Below are 16,546 nucleotides of genomic sequence, written 5' to 3'. Positions count from 1 at the left end.
AAATTTTATTTAAAAATACAAGATTTACATATATAGTTGGGGTATACACATGAATCAAGAATATGGTTACGAAAGTTAAACATGGTTTTGTCAGGTATTCAGAGGATTTGTTTTTCATTCTAATACTTTATTTGAATACCTTAAAATGAGTGTGTATTTTATGGCTGTATAAGGAGAACATAAACAAAATTACTTTCTTGCAGGGGTGCAGCTAGATCTATTGTGAGAAACAAGTCAGAAAGAGGGAGTGTAACAGAACACAGCTTTTCTTTTATTGCTTTTTGTCTTGTTACTTTGGATGCAATATCCACCAGAACATTCCAGGTGACTAATTCACCAGAAAAGGAGCATTATTTTATTTGAATAAGGAAATTAGGAGAGGCTGTGAAATTATTTTATAAATTATCCAGTCTTAAGAGTTGGTATGGTGGTGCACACCTGTGGTCTCAGCTACTTGGAAGGCTGAAGCAGATCTCTTGAGCCCAGAAGTTCAAGGCTGCAGTATGTTATAACTTCCTAAGACTAGCCACAGCACTGTAGCCTGGGCAGCATAATGAGACCTTACTGCTTAAAAAAAGAAACAAAGGCGGCGCCTATGGCTCAAAGGAGTAGGGCGCTGGCCCTATATGCCAGAGGTGGCAGGTTCAAACCCGGCCCCGGCCAAAAACTGCAAAAAAAAAAAAAAAAAAACCTTAAGTAGCACCTTTCTGAATCATTGTTTTTGTTCCCAACTACAGTGTGAATTCATTGAAGACAGGGACTTGAAGCTTCATTATATATTGCTCTTGCTCTTGTTTTCGCTTTTGAAACTTTTAAATAAAACCTTATTTTGAGTCAGTTTGAAACAACTTTGTTCGTTTCTATCTGTTCTATGCCTGAAAGTACCAAGGCAGGTGACTTTATACCGGTGCTTTTGGATTTGGGGAATCATAAGTTTTAACTTCTAGACTGGATTTTGTAATTTGGGTTGCACCGCTCTATAAAATGAGAAAAAGCAAACCATTTTCACAGTTTTGTGATAAAGCTGAAATGAGATGCCTGTACAAACATCCTTTACAATCGCTGCATACTATGCGCCCTCTGTAAACGCCAGGTAAATTTAGTCACAATGTTAAGTGCTCATTTTCAAACAGGACTTGAAAGTGAAAGGTGAGCAGAGGAGTCCTTGCTTTAGCACCAATACTCTTTGGAGTCATAGTATACCCTCTCTTTTTTTTTTTTTTTTTTTTTTTTTTTTGTGGTTTTTGGCCAGGGCTGGGTTTGAACCCGCCATCTCCGGCACATGGGACCGGCGCCCTACTCCTTGAGCCACAGGCACCACCCAGTCTACCCTCTCTTAAGTTCAAGTGGTGGTACCTAAATCCGCGCTCATCCTTGCCAGTCTTGCCCCTAGTCCCAGCTGAGTCCCATGGTTGCTGTCTGTCCAAGCCCAAACACTGACCACAGCCCTAAATTGGGCTCCTGTTTCGCGCAGGCTCACAGTCTTAAGGCGGGATAAAATCCAGGTGGAACGGCAAGGAAAGGAACCCCGCCTCACTGCCTGGTAATGGGCCAATGGGGATACACGTCTTGGCTGCGGGCCTATGAGATAGGGTAGGAGGCGGGGCGGAGGGCGGAAGAAGCCACTCTCACGTGAGTGGGGGGGTTGGGGAGGGCGGGGGCAGGGCGTCTGGGAAGGCCCAGGCGGCGGAGCCTCCGGGACAGCGATCGGCGGGCGGCGGAGGAGGAGACGGCGGGTCGGGTAGGGCCGCGTTTCCCTCCTCCTACCCTACTTAACATTGACCCCGGGGAGGATTTTCCGACTACCCTTGCAAGGAGTCCAGCTGTCTTCTCAGCTTGCAGAACTGGGCCAGTGGGGTTGTGCTCAGGTCCCTGGACGGGCTGAGTTCTTAGGGGAGCCGTGATTGGGGGGAGGGGGAAAACTGCGACGGAGGGGCGAGGGCGCATGCGCAGGATGGGACGCTCCGGCAGCCCCTGCCCTAACCGGTTCCCCCTGTTTGGATGGATGTCTGTCTTCTGAGTCTGGCATATTTGGCCATCCCTCTGGTACCTGAGAAAAGCCAGTTTGTGTCTTGATTTTCGGGTGTTTTGATCGTGGTCCTACTTGCGAATTTAACCTCTCGCTCCGCCTCAGTTTCTCTCTCACAAGGCCTTGTATCTATCTGTTGCTTGGGCTGGCTTGGGCCACTGGCTGGCTTGCTGAGCTGTGTCTGTTTTGAAGCACTTGCTTTCCTTCAGTGTCACCCTGCTCATCTCATGTTGATGTTTCTAATTTTCCCCGCCTTCAATTAAAAGGGTTTCTGGCATCCCATTCTCTTCTACTTGAAGCATCTACCTCAATACCTGTGTCTTTTGGGTATTAGCAGCCTTCAAGGTTTTATGTGTTGAGCCTAAGGACAACCCGACTTCTAGTTCGCTGTCCATTGCCTGATAGTACTTTTGTCCCTACTCTTCTGACATTCAGACTGTTTATTATCTGGTCTGCTTTACACTCACCTCCGTACTCCGTTACTCGAGAATTCTTTTTCTTGAAAGTAAGTGTCCTGGGAGAGAATGTTAAGTCATCATGGAACTAGTGTTTTGCTACTAGTGCTCCTTTAGTTTAAAATCATGATCTAACTTCAATTTGAGATCTTTGAACTGGTGTCGTTCCTTTTTAACACTAGGATAAAGTCAGGAACAGGGTTTCACAATTAATTTGATATTTTCATTCAAATCATTTCCTCTATTCGCTTACAGGTGACTAGAGTAGTAAATGGTAAAAATGTGTGTGTGTTTCCAGCTGCTTTGTTTATTTAGGAAGAAAAGAACAATGAAGGGTGAATGGAACTATTTGTTACATTAAACTGATGTTTTATTTTTTATTTATTTATTTATTTATTTTTTGTAGAGACAGAGTCTCACTGTACCACCCTCGGGTAGAGTGCCTTGGCGTCACACGGCTCACAGCAACCTGTAACTCTTGGGCTTTCGCGATTCTCTTGCCTCAGCCTCCCGAGCAGCTGGGACTACAGGCGCCCGCCACAACGTCCGGCTATTTTTTTGTTGCAGTTTGGCTGGGGCTGGGTTTGAACTCGCCACCCTCGGCATATGGGGCCGGCGCCCTACTCACTGAGCCACAGGCGCCGCCCTAAACTGATGTTTTAAAAGTTGGGGGGAAAAGCTTAGGTACTAAGGAAGTGCACTTCACCTTTTTTTTTTTTTTTTAAATGAATAAACTATTGCCTTAATTCAAGTATGTATGTGCTGCATTTTTTTTAAATACTGAAAAAAATTAAAGTAGAACTTATTTATAAAAACTGAGAATGAATAGAGGAGAGAGATCTTTGTAAGTTTCCTTTGCAGACTTTAGTTTGTATTAATAAGATTTGAATCTATGGCTCAGGGCCTGTAGCTCACCGGCTGGGGCGCCAGCCACATACGTATCCTGGAGCTGGTGGGTTCAAATCCACCCTGGGCATGCCAAACAACGACAGCTACAGCCAAAAAATAGCCGGGTGTTGTAGCAGGCTGCTGTAGTCCCAGCTACTTGGGAGGCTGAGGCAAGAGAATCACTTAAGCCCAAGAGTTTGAGATTGCTGTGAGCTGTGACACCATGGCACTGTACCCAAGGCAACAGTTTGAGCCTCTGTCTCAAAAAAAAATAATAATAATAATAAAATTTGAATCTATGATTGATTTGTATGTATTGGTGACATTTAAATTTCACATATAGGCTTGGTGCCTGTGGCTCAAGTGCTAAGGCGCCAGCCACATACACCTGAGCTGGCGGGTTTGAATCCAGCACGGGCCCGCCAAACAGCAATGACAGCTGCAACCAAAAAATAGCTGGGCGTTGTGGCGGGCGCCTGTAGTTCCAGGTACTTGGGAGGCGGAGACAGGAGACTTGCTTGAGCCCAGGAGTTGGAGGTTGCTGTGAGCTGTGATGCCATGGCACTCTACCCAGGGCGACAGCTTGAAGCTGGAAGTTGCTGTGAGCTGTGACGCCTCAAGGGCCATAAAGTGAGACTCTGTCTCTGAAAAGCACGGGTACTCTACCGAGGGCGATAAAGTGAGACTCTGTCTCTGAAAAGCAAAACAAAACAAACAAAACATAACAGTGTTATGTTTTTTTTGTTTTTTTTTCGTAGAGACAGAGTCTCACTTTATGGCCCTCAGGAGAGTGCCGTGGCCTCACACAGCTCACAGCAACCTCCAACTCCTGGGCTTAAGTGATTCTCTTGCCTCAGCCTCCCGAGTAGCTGGGACTACAGGCGCCCGCCACAATGCCCAGCTATTTTTTTGTTGCAATTTGGCCGGGCCTGGGTTTGAACCCGCCACCCTCGGTATATGGGGCCGGCGCCTTACTGACTGAGCCACAGGCGCCACCCCAGGTATTATATGTTTCTTACTTAGGCTCCTCATAATACTATCTTTGTAATTTTCAGTATAATCAGGTATCATTAGACTTCTGAAGCATGTGGAATAAATGAATACAGCACTCTTAAATAATCTTCTTTGGGAAGACTGTACTTACAGGGATTATTTCTATGGCTAGTTAAATCTTTTTTTGAAGATAAGACTTAAATATTTTTGAAGTATTAATTTAATGATGTATGTATTGCAGAGTTTGACCTAATGTTTCTGTGCTGAGTACATAATTCCCCTGTTTTCAATGGTTAGATTCCAAGGAAAGAAAATCCAAGGCTAAGGACTTGATGCCTATGGGTATACCTAAAAAAAAAAAAAGAAAACCAAGAACAACAAAAAGCACTGTATCATAATCTTCATAGTTGCTGCTTTTTTAGCACAATCAATTATCTGGTCATCCCCATTATTCCCTGCTCTTTCAGTTTTGTGTTGATCCTGGTATCTTTATTTTTCAGAAAACTTGTAAGTAAAAACAGAATTGAATAGACATTTATACATAATAACGATTTGTTTTGACCCTACTAGCCTTGTTTCTCTTCATGTGCAAAGACTGACCAAATATGGAAGTGTGCAAGTCATGAACATGCTATAGAATTTGGACTGGAAATTTCCCTTATCTTTCTGAGTCCACTGAGGTGTTGTCATAAGTAAGAATATTTCAAAAATTATTTTTTCTCCTGGGGTAGAGCTCTGTAAAGACTAACTTTTCCCCAAAAAAATTTCTTTTGCTAATACTAAAAGAGTAAAATACAGCCCTAAAACTGTTTGAGTTCATACTTGACATTAAAAAGTATGTATTATCTTAGCTCTAAAACATGAGAAATACATCTTCGTAATTGTATGGCTCTGCTGCCATATTTGGAGGGTTGCACCTCTCCAAGACATCATGAATAACTGTTATAAATTTCTAGTTAAAGTTACAGCAGTGTTTGTGTTACAAATCACTACTCTTTGGTATCTGTAAATATTTGGAGTGATAAATTTTTCTTTGCATTAAAATCTGCATTTCTTAAGGTGCATTAACATGAATTCTATGGCAGGTTTAGCATAATATTATTTAACTCAAAGCAATAATAATTTGAATGTTTTAAGGTTTTTTACTTTACTATTTTTCCCTATACATTTTGGTAATTATAACCAACAACCTATGGTTATAACTTATTTTCCCTTTTCTGAGGATGATCTTTGTATCAGTTAAAGGAATTGATGTACAGAATCTTTCCTTGGGGACATATATTAAATATCAGGGTAATAGATATAGGGTAATAGAAGACAATGTTGAAGACTAAATTGAGCATTTGTATAATAATGGAAAATGCTTTGTGTTAATCATTTTAATATTTTTATCGTAGAGATGATAAATGTGCACTTGATGGTATGCTGATAAACTCAAGAGTAGGAATATGTTGCATAAATCTTTTGCTGTGATACATGATTTTATATGACTAGACCTCTGATATATCTGCAGAAGAGAAATGATCATATACTTACTATAGTTACCTGTTGAATTCTTTGTGATCAGGAAAAATGTGATTTCTTTCTAACTTTAAATGCTTACATTAAAATTCTCCTCTGGTAAAGTCTTTCTTTTTTTTTTTTTTTTTTGTAGAGACAGAGTCTCACTTTACTGCCCTCGGTAGAGGGCCGTGGCCTCACACAGCTCACAGCAACCTCCAACTCCTGGGCTTAAGCGATTCTCTTGCCTCAGCCTCCCGAGTAGCTGGGACTACAGACGCCCGCCACAACGCCCGGCTATTTTTTGGTTGCAGTTCGGCCGGGGCCGGGTTTGAACCCGCCACCCTCGGCATATGGGGCCGGCGCCCTACCGACTGAGCCACAGGCGCCGCCCTCTTTTTTTTTTTTTTAAGTTTCTTGTCTTTGGTTATAAGCAAAAATCTTTTCACGTAGGTTTAAAAACATTTTTTGAACTTAATTAAAATATTTGTAAATTTTAGGTCTTTTTCCATAGTACCTATTACAGTAGTATGAGTGAAGCACTTTGTAAATGCTTATTGACTGCTCATCCTTTTTTAGACACACTTACCAAATGTCCCTTTATCCCTATATAACTGTGGACTAGGACCTTCTTCTATCAGAAGGTGCAGAAAACACATGCATCTTCTGCCAAACATTCGTGGTTTGCCTGCACACACTCCCTTGAAAATCAAGCAGAGGTTATAGAAAAATTGTGTTTACTTCATTTACCTTGTATGGGTTTTGGTCACATTTTGAATGATTTGCTTGCTAATCATTCTAATTCACATAGAATTGTCTAATTCGGGCGGCGCCTGTGGCTCAGTCGGTAAGGCGCCGGCCCCATATACCGAGGGTGGTGGGTTCAAACCCGGCACCGGCTGAACTGCAACCAAAAGATAGCCCGGCGTTGGCGGGCGCCTGTAGTCCCAGCTACTCAGGAGGCTGAGGCAAGAGAATCGCTTAAGCCCAGGAGTTGGAGGTTGCTGTGAGCTGTGTGATGCCATGGCACTCTACCGAGGGCTATGAAGTGAGACTCTGTCTCTACAAAAAAAAAAAAAAAAGAATTGTCTAATTCACATGGATTAAGGAGGAGTGAATAATACAAACATAATAAATCAAACGATTGATTTTTTTTTTTTTTTTTGTAGAGACAGAGTCTCACTTTATGGCCCTCGGTAGAGTGCCATGGCATCACAACAGCTCACAGCAACCTCCAACTCCTGGGCTTAAGCGATTCTCTTGCCTCAGCCTCCTGAGTAGTTGCGACTACAGGCACCCGCCATAACGCCCGGCTATTTTTTGGTTGCAGTTCAGCCGGGGCTGGGTTTGAACCCACCACCCTCGGTATATGGGGCGGGCGCCTTACCGACTAAGCCATAGGCGCCGCCCAAACGATTGATTTTCTAATTTTAGGTGAGAAGAAAGTATATTGACTAAAAGGAGGAAGGATCTTTGAACAACTCTGCATTGCCTAAGAAATTTATATGTTTATAAAATGCTAATGTAAATTATACTATACTTTAGAAATCTGTTCAGGAAAAGTAAAGACAAAGTTCTTTTTATCTATAATTTCAAGGTCAGATATATAATACAATCTTGGAATGAGTAGTACATTAACATTAAGCTAACTTTCCCCGTGTTCCCAGGGGTAGTTTCTGTTATGGAAATGGCATCCAAATAACAACTCAGATATTTAGTTTCAAAGATAATGTGTTGAAGTGGCATATAGCCAGAACACCTAGAGTTCTGAAGAAAAAGTCTTATTTGCTGAATTACCTACAGAAATGTGAGAAAATCATTTACGAGGTTTTACATTTTCAGGTGTTATCTTTGCAGTCAAATAATCAACACAGAGTTAAATGAGTTGTTCTAGGTGCATTTCATCTCTTCTTCTTACCCATTGTACCTTTCATGGGAAGTATCACAGTATAGTGGATAGATAAGCATTTGGGGATCAGGAAGACATTGATATCCCAAGTCTTGCACATAGTTAGTATATGACTGAAGGTAAGCTACTTGATCACACTGAGACCCAGTTTCTCATTTGTAAAAATCAAGCTACTTGTGCCTACCTGAAGAAATTGTACTAGAAAGCACCCAATAATTTTTCTCCTTTTCCTGGATACTCACATATACACAAAAGAATAGAAAGAGTTCATGCCCCTCATTTTATACAACTGAAGCTACAAAATTGTACAAAAAGTCAAATGAAAAAAGGACCCAGGAGTTCAATTCCCAATCTTTTCTTAGATCGTTAAGTTTTTAAAAATTTGTCTGATAAAACTTGACTGTCTGGATGCAGTAGCTCGCACCTATAATCCTAGCCCTTTGGGAGCCCACAGCAGAAGAATTGCTTGAGCTAGAAAAATGGAAAAGTTAGCAAAGCATCTGTAGTCCCAGCTACTAGGAAGTCTGAGGCAGGAGGATTGCTTGAGCCCAGAAGTTTGAGCTGCGATGACACACTGCATTTTAGCCCAGTCAACAGAGTAAGACCCCGTCTCCAAAAAAAAAAAAGAAAAAAAGAAACTGAGAAATAATTCTGAAAACATTGGCTCTCTTCTTTAGATGCTCTGCTGTGTTGATTTTGTGAATTTATCCAAAGATTCTATAAAGTTACAATCAGGCTTTAAAAACTTACCGAAGAATGAATGAATAAGCAAAATGTGTTATCGTACAATGGAATATTACTCAGCCTTAACAAGGAAGGAAATCTGACAAGGTGAATAAACCTTGAAGACATACTAAATGAAGTGAGCCAGTTACAAAGGGACAAATGTATAATTCCATTGCTTATATTAGGTACTCAGAGTAGTCAAATTTATAGAGACAAGAAGTAGAATGTAGTTGCCAGGGTGGAGGGGTGGGAGAGAATGGAGAGTTAGTGTTAATGAGTACAGAGTTTCACTTGGGGAAAAAAGTTCTAGTGATGGTTGCACAACACTGTGAATGTCCTTAATGACACAGAACTGTATACTGAAAAATGGCTAAGATGGTAACATTTGCGTTATGTATCTTTAAACACAATGCAAAAAGATTACAACTTATAAAAATTGTTTTTAAACTTTGGTCTTTCAAATTCATACTTCCTTTAATTCTATATTTTTTTAGTTCATATTAGAATTGAACTAAAAATCACTAATAATTTGAATTAGTAAATTGTTACAGGCATGGCAGATTAAAATTTGCCTAAGAGTGAATTTTAGATAAACTGCTTTTTCTTGCCTTTAAGTGCAAGTAGGCCCAAGATGATTAAGTTTTGTTTTCTTTTTCAGAAAGTTTTTATTATTATGGTTCTTTAGCTCACTAAAATAATTCAAAGAAACAGCCCCTGAATAAGAGTCAGACTTAAAACAAAGACCTCTATTATTTAGGACTTAGTAGTGGTGGAAAGGAATTTATTTTTATACAGAAGGGATGGTATTCCATTGAGTTTTGTTAGGTTTGTCCCACCCTTTCCCAAGACAGGCTGTGAGAAGTTCATGTAAAAACCAGTGCAGGGAAACAAAGTTCAGAGTCTGGAAAAAAAAAAATAATAAGTTGAGACTAATGTAATGTGATTTTTATAACTTCTTTGAACTCTGCTTGTTTAATTTTAAAGAGCTACCCACAGGAATTGGCCTGCTATAACATCTTTCAGACTTGATTCTTTTGCTATTTCCTGTCTTATTCTTTTTCTGAACAGAGAGTAATTTTACCAGATCTGTGTTTTAGAAGGATACAAGAGGGAGCAGCATAGAGAATGGATTGGAATGGGGAGAGAATGGAAATAGGGACATCCAGAAGGAGAGACATGCAATCCAGAAAAGGACAGAGGCACCTAGATACCTGGGTTTGGAGCAAATTCCACAATTTTCTCTGTGAACTTAAGCAAATTATCAACCTGCCTAAGCCTCAGTTTGTCATATGAAGTTAATACCCATCTGGCAAGGTTAGTGTAAAGATTAATGATAATGCCTATAAAACTTTTTAGTACCATGTCAGGCATATAATTGGCACTCAAGAACTGATAATTATTATTTTCTCTTTAAATTTAGCAAGATGATTTGAACATTCCTGTTAAGATTTCCTAAGCTATTCTCATTTGCTTCCAGGATTGGAGGGAAATGATGAGAGTGTTAGGTGCCGAGGGTCCAAAGTACATTTTGTGACTCAAGTGTTGTTTAACTAGTTTTGGTTGTGATGATTGGGAACTTGATAAACAGTCTGGCACACTGAAGGGTAGTTGTTTTTGAGTCTATTCAATATTCTAGTCAGCATCTGTAGCCATGTCCTCAGTACATGCATATAATGTAGCATATTTATAGATTGTACTCCTCACATTGCTTAGACCTTACTAGCTAAACACTGAAGTGTATTTAGCCAACCAAATTTATTGAATACTGCCAGGGTAAGCAAAAATATGAAATTATTGTGAATAATACATAAAATTCCTGTGCACAAGTAGTTCGAGGGGGACTGTGTTTGTGCCTATTGTGTTTCCAGCATTTGACATGGTGGTTTATACTTAGTAATTGCTTCCAGAGTGAATGGATCAATCCATACAGTAAAGCAGAAAAGAAATGGTATATTATTTTACTGTGTGGTGCATGCTGTAAGTCTGATAGAACTAAAAAGCAAACAAAAAGCCTTAGGTGCCCTAGAAAAAAATAATGAACATTGCAGAAGGGAAAGGGGGAAGTTGAATACTTGATTGTATCACTAGACTGCTATTGTGGGAGGGAGAAAGGCTAACTGAGGAAACAAAGATACATTCTCAGCTTAGCAAACAGAATATGAAAAAGCTTGAAAGTGTAAAAATATGCAACACATTTGGTGTGTTGTCTGGTATGGTTTGATAGAAGGAGGTATATTAGAATGGTAGGTTGACTACAGATTTTGTAGAACTAAATGATAGAAGGCAGTGGTTCTGAACCTTCCTAATGCCACAGCCCTTTAATACAGTTCCTGTGGGTCACGACCCATAGGTTGAGAACTGCTAATATGAGGAATTTGGATTTTATTGTTTTCAGTCAGAAGCAAGTAAAGGTTTTGAGGAAGTGGGGAGGGTTGGGATATTCTTAAATCTAAATTTTAGAGATTAACTATGGGGGCTAGATAATCAGTGATCTTAAAAAGAGGCCTAGAACAGAAGACTTGTCGTAGCCAAGTTGAAAGAGAATAAAATACAAGCTGGTAACATGAGGGATGGTGAACAAGGAATAGATTTGGGGTATGTTTAGAACTTAAATCCAAGGGAAAATAAGAAAAGGAGTCAAGGATCTGTCTATCTCTAATCTATGTTATCCTAGAGAACCTAGAAAGAATATGCTGACATGAGAGGGTTACATGGTTTTGTTTTGAACACATGGAATTGGTTTTGAGAACAAGGAAATGGGCATTATTTTCTTTTTTTTGGCCAGGGCTGGGTTTGAACCCGCCACCTCCAGCATATGGGACCGGCGCCCTACTCCTTGAGCCACAGCTGGTAGAAATAAGATGAGGACTGAGAGAATTGAGTTTTGAAAATTGTGTTATTGTTGGTTGTTTTTTTTGTTTGTTTGTTTTTTGCAGTTTTTGGTGGCCGGGGCCCAGTTTGAACCCACCACTTCCAGCATATGGGGCTGGCGCCCTACTCCTTTGAGCCACAGGTGCTGCCTGTATTGTTGGTTTTTAAAGAAGCAATTCGGTGAAGGTTGGTGAGAAGTAAAGTTCATATTTTTGAAAGGGACTGACTGTTCAGTGAAAGTGAGGAGTCCCACTAAATTAATACTATTTCTTTAAGAAGCATGTCTCAAATAAAACAAGGAAATGAAAGTGAATCAAGCTGTGGACTAGTGTCTGGGCACTAGCATGCATGTCAAGTTCAGTTAAGACTCACTCACACCTCTTATTAAGCTAGGTGCATCACTTACTGAGAGTCAGTTTTTGATTAAGCTAATTGCACCTTAGCAAATCCATGCCACTGCAAGTTCACTGTTTATGTTACTGCACAAAATGATGTTAGTAACTACAACCAACACAAATATCTGATAATACTATCTAAAAAGAAAGTTTCAAAGAAAGTAAATATTGATTATCCAGGGGCCAACTGCTTTTGAAAGACTGTCAAAAGAGTCTTTATCTTGGCCAGTTTTTTCCATTTCGTTCTCCATTAGCCGGATCTAAAGTGTTTAAGATGAGATTGAGAACTAATGTGATTCTTCAGTCAGCATTGTTGAGATGCATTGTATGTTAATATTCCTTGCAACATAAAATTGTGACTCAAGGCACAGATTAGTCATTTTGGGCAAAAAGTTTATATCATGAGAGTTTGGTATCATGAGACTAATTTGCAAAAAAAACTGAACTTTTGTGTGTCTGTAAGAATAAAGCAATGAAAGTAGATGTAGTAAAAACAAAGAGTAATTGAACTTTTGATTGTGTTGATTGTAGGAGGCTACATAAATGAATTATTATGTCAAGTGACTTGACTTTATTAAAAATGATGTAGAGAAGAAAACATCCCTAAACATGCACTCATCAAATTGCCCCTATTGGTAATCGGATGTTACGAGAGTCTAGGCCAGGGTTTTTCAACCTTTTTTTTTTATCTCTTGGCACACTTGAACCTGTAGTTAAACTTCTGCAGCACACTTAAATTATGTTGATTTTAACAAAAGTAGAAAAAGAAATGAACATGCTGTGCTTTAACTTCTTTCAAAAATAATTAATCTTTAAAAATTTTTATGGCACACCAGTTGAAAATCACTAGTCGAGGCTTATCACGTCTATAAAAAAAGGACCGAATTATTAGGATGATAAAAAGAGATAAAGAATGTATACATTTTATTCCTTTGTGTTACACATACATAAGGCAGTTTTATTTCTTTGTATTATACATACATAAGGTAAAGAAAAGGAAAATATTCTTTTGCATTTATTTATTTTGACAGTATAAATCAGTTAATATCTGTTAATTTGAATTGGAAATTAGTTTTTGAAAAGCTATAATTATTTGGTGCTTATAATGTTCTATATGTATTGTTAAATAGTTCATAGTTACCGTCCTTACTAATTTTTATTATTTTTATTTATTTATTTATTTTTTATTAAATCATAGCTGTGTACATTGATATGATCATGGGGCATCATACACTCGCTTCATAGACCATTTGACACATTTTCATCACAATGGTTAACATAACCTTCCTGGCATTATCTCAGTTACTGTGCCAAGACATTTACATTCTACATTTACCAAGTTTCGCAAATACCCCTGTAAGATGCACCACAGGTATAATCCCAACCAATCCCCCTCCCTTTACCCACCACCCTCCTCCCTCCCCTCCCTTTCCCACTTCCCCCTATTGTTAGGTTGTAACTGGGTTATAGCTTTCATGTGAAAGCCCCAAATTAGTTTCATAGTAGGGCTGAGTACATTGGGTACTTTTTCTTCCATTCTTGAGATACTTTACTAAGAAGATATTCCAGCTCCATCCATGTAAACATGAAAGAGGTAAAGTCTCCATCTTTCTTTAAGGCTGCATAATATTCCATGGTATACATATACCACAATTTATTAATCCATTTGTGGATCAGTGGGCACTTGGGCTTTTTCCATGACTTAGTAATTATGAATTGGGCTGCAATAAACATTCTGGTACAAATATCTTTGTTATGTTGTGATTTTTGGTCTTCTGGGTATATGCCCAGCAGAAGAATTACAGGATTGAATGGCAGATCTATTTTTAGATCTCTGAGTGTTCTCCATATATCTTTCCAAAAGGAATGTATTAATTTGCATTCCCACCAGCAGTGCAGAAGTGTTCCCTTTTCTCCACATCCACGCCAACATCTCTGGTCTTGAGATTTTGTGATATAGGCTAGTCTCACTGGAGTTAAATGATATCTCAGAGTAGTTTTGATTTGCATTTCTCTGATGATTAAAGATGATGAGCATTTTTTCATATGTCTGAAGGCCATGCACCTGTCTTCTTCAGAGAAGTTTCTCTTCAAATCCCTTGCCCAGCCTGCGATGGGATCCCTTGTTTTTTTCTTGCTAATGCGTTTGAGTTCTCTGTGGATTCTGGTTATTAAAACTTTGTCAGAGATATAACCTGCAAATATCTTCTCCCATTCTGAGGGCTGTTTGCTTGCTTTACTTACTGTGTTCTTAGCTGTGCAGAAGCTTTTTAGTTTGATCAAGTCCCAGTAGTGTATTTTTGAAGCTGCTTCAATTGCCCTTAGTAATTTTTATAATATCTCTATGAGGTAGATAGTTTCTTTTTTTTTGCATTTTTGGCCTGGGGCCGGGCTTGAACCCACCATCCCCAGTATATGGGGCTGGTGCCCTACTCCTTAAGCCATAGGTGCCACCCGAGGTAGATAGTTTTAATATTTTCTCTTATGGAAACCGAGGCTCAGTGTGACAGGCTCATACTAAGTAGTACAGCCAGTATTCTGACTTGAGTTTTTCTTAATTCCTGCTTACGTGCTTCACAGTTACAAATATGACTACTGTTCTTATTGTCAATTTATAAGAGGTCTTAACCTTTTCATTGGGTGGTTCTTGCTCTTTTTTGTCTTTACTTGGTTTTCCCTACCTTAATAAATAGTTTATCATTGTTTCAGTTGTGAGGGGTGTATCAGTTAATGAAACAAAAAATCTTGCCCTCATGAAGTGTAGGTTCTAGTTTACGTGATAACTTAACAAATTACTAAAATGTAAAGTGTGTCAAGTGGTTAATAGGTGCTATGGAGCCACCACTGCCATTTAAAATTTTTCTTTTGGGTATTCAAGTGTATAGGATTATTACAGCTCTTTCACAAATGCATTTGTTTCCTTTCTTTATTTTGTTTAAATTTTTATTTTATTTTAGTATTTGGGATTCATTGAGGGTACAAAGAATTAGGTTACACTGATTGCATTTAGAGTGTTTGGGGGTGGAACTTTATAATTTATTGTCCATGTGAATTGGAATCACAGTGTGAAGGATGAAGAATTAGAGTATAGGACTTTTTGTGGTAACTGATGTAAGTAGGGATTAAAAACAAAATTAGTCCTAGCAGTCTTGAGACAGAAGTTGTGAATGTCTAGAATGTTGCCACAAGTACACCAGATTCTGGGGTCTCTCTTCATTGTTGAGGCCAGGAAAGGGGTTGTCTTATCCAGAGCATGCAGAGCTTATGGACTCCCCCTTCACTTCTGTCCATGGAGGCTAGAGAAAAGAAGTATTGTGTGAATTTTCCTGTACTACTTAGTGTTTTGATAAACTTCATTCCTGCTGAGTGATTCAGTTACTTTCAGTTGCCAAAACAAACAATAAAGTATCTTATAAAGAGTATTTTCCTATCACCTTCTCAAAGAAAATAGTGGAAGTTTGAGCCTGTCAGATCTTCTCCATTCCATAGTATGAATTCCAAAGTATATTATGTTTGAGTCCAAAGTATTATGCAAAATTGTTAGTTTCATTGAGATCATAGCTTTAGCACATTTTCCCAGACCCTTTGCTGTCTTACTCTTAACCACATTTTAAAAGATAGAGAAAAGATTTAATAGATTAAGCATGAAAACCTCTCTATTAAAGTACAAGTTCTAAAAGAAGAAAGACGCCTTTACCCAAATATCGAATGTTTTGGGACAAGGCCCAAATTTGTGGCATTACAAAGGCATCATAATCTAATGGGAAGAACACAGCCTTTGTTTTTGTTTTTTTTTTTTAATGTGACTCTTTTTTTTTTTTTTTTTTGTAGAGACAGAGTCTCACTTTATGGCCCTCAGTAGAGTGCCGTGGCCTCACACAGCTCACAGCAACCTCCAACTCCTGGGCTTAAGCGATTCTCTTGCCTCAGCCTCCCGAGTAGCTGGGACTACAGGTGCCGCCAGAACACCCGGCTATTTTTTGGTTGCAGTTTGGCCGGGGCCGGGTTTGAACCCGCCACCCTCGGTATATGGGGCCGGCGCCTTACAACTGAGCCGCAGGCGCCGCCCAGAACACAGCCTTTGGAGTGATAACTGGGTTTAATTTTTTAGCTTTGCCTCTAACCACATTATCTTCAAGTTATACATCTCTCTAAGCCTTTATTTCCTCATCTGTGAAATATAGATGTGATGATTAAATTAAGGGGGCACTCACCATCAAATTATTAAAATAGCATAATAGATACTGTAAAAAAAAAAAAGTCAAAGGTAAATACTATGGGAACAAATTGAAGGGAAGCAGTTCATTTGACTGTGAAGTGAGATCGGGCAAGTGGACCGAGAAGACTAAGAGTAGATGAATGATGAGTTGGAGTTGATCAAATACAGAAGCACTACAGGAGGAGGATCCTGTGAGGGCAAATACCTGGAGTTATTAAAGTGTATATCCTTTGCAGAAGTCTAAGCCCCTCTCCCAGTGTGTTCCCCTACATTTCCTTACCCTCAATCTGTTTCTGTTAGTCATTTGGGGCAAAGATCTAATTTCTTTTATTATAGCATGCTCATATTTATACACTAGGCAGTAAATATAAATATTCATTAAATGAAGGAATTAAAGCATTTTTCTTTTAATTTTTCAAAAGTACATTCTAAAGTGTTAAGTATTTAGATTTGGTCCTATAAAATGCAAACTTGGCTTAGCCTTTAAGCAGGGGAATTAGTTTAAATAAAAAGCAGAGTCCAAGGTTCTAGTTTTAGCTCTGCCTTTAACTAGAATTACCT

The 16,546-nt window shown here is 39.1% G+C and overlaps 1 protein-coding gene across 4 annotated transcripts in view; it reads left to right on the top strand.

Moving 5' to 3' along the window:
- The window catches only part of RABGAP1 (RAB GTPase activating protein 1), a 186,033-nt gene that overhangs the window by 10,515 nt on the left and 158,972 nt on the right, over nt 1–16,546 (top strand). The window contains exon 1 of one of the 4 annotated variants that reach the window (XM_053562964.1): nt 1,656–1,741. The exons of 2 other annotated variants lie outside the window; for them this stretch is intronic. The gene's annotated coding sequence lies outside the window, so the exon portion shown is untranslated. Of the gene's footprint in view, nt 1–1,655; nt 1,742–16,546 lie in introns of those variants that run through there. One more of the 4 variants, XM_053562993.1, reaches the window with a different exon arrangement.

This window comes from Nycticebus coucang, chromosome 2 (genome assembly GCF_027406575.1).
Source record: "Nycticebus coucang isolate mNycCou1 chromosome 2, mNycCou1.pri, whole genome shotgun sequence".
Classification (NCBI taxonomy): domain Eukaryota; kingdom Metazoa; phylum Chordata; class Mammalia; order Primates; family Lorisidae; genus Nycticebus; species Nycticebus coucang.
Note: the sequence above shows the minus strand (reverse complement) of the source record. Positions and strands in the feature narration are given on the sequence as shown.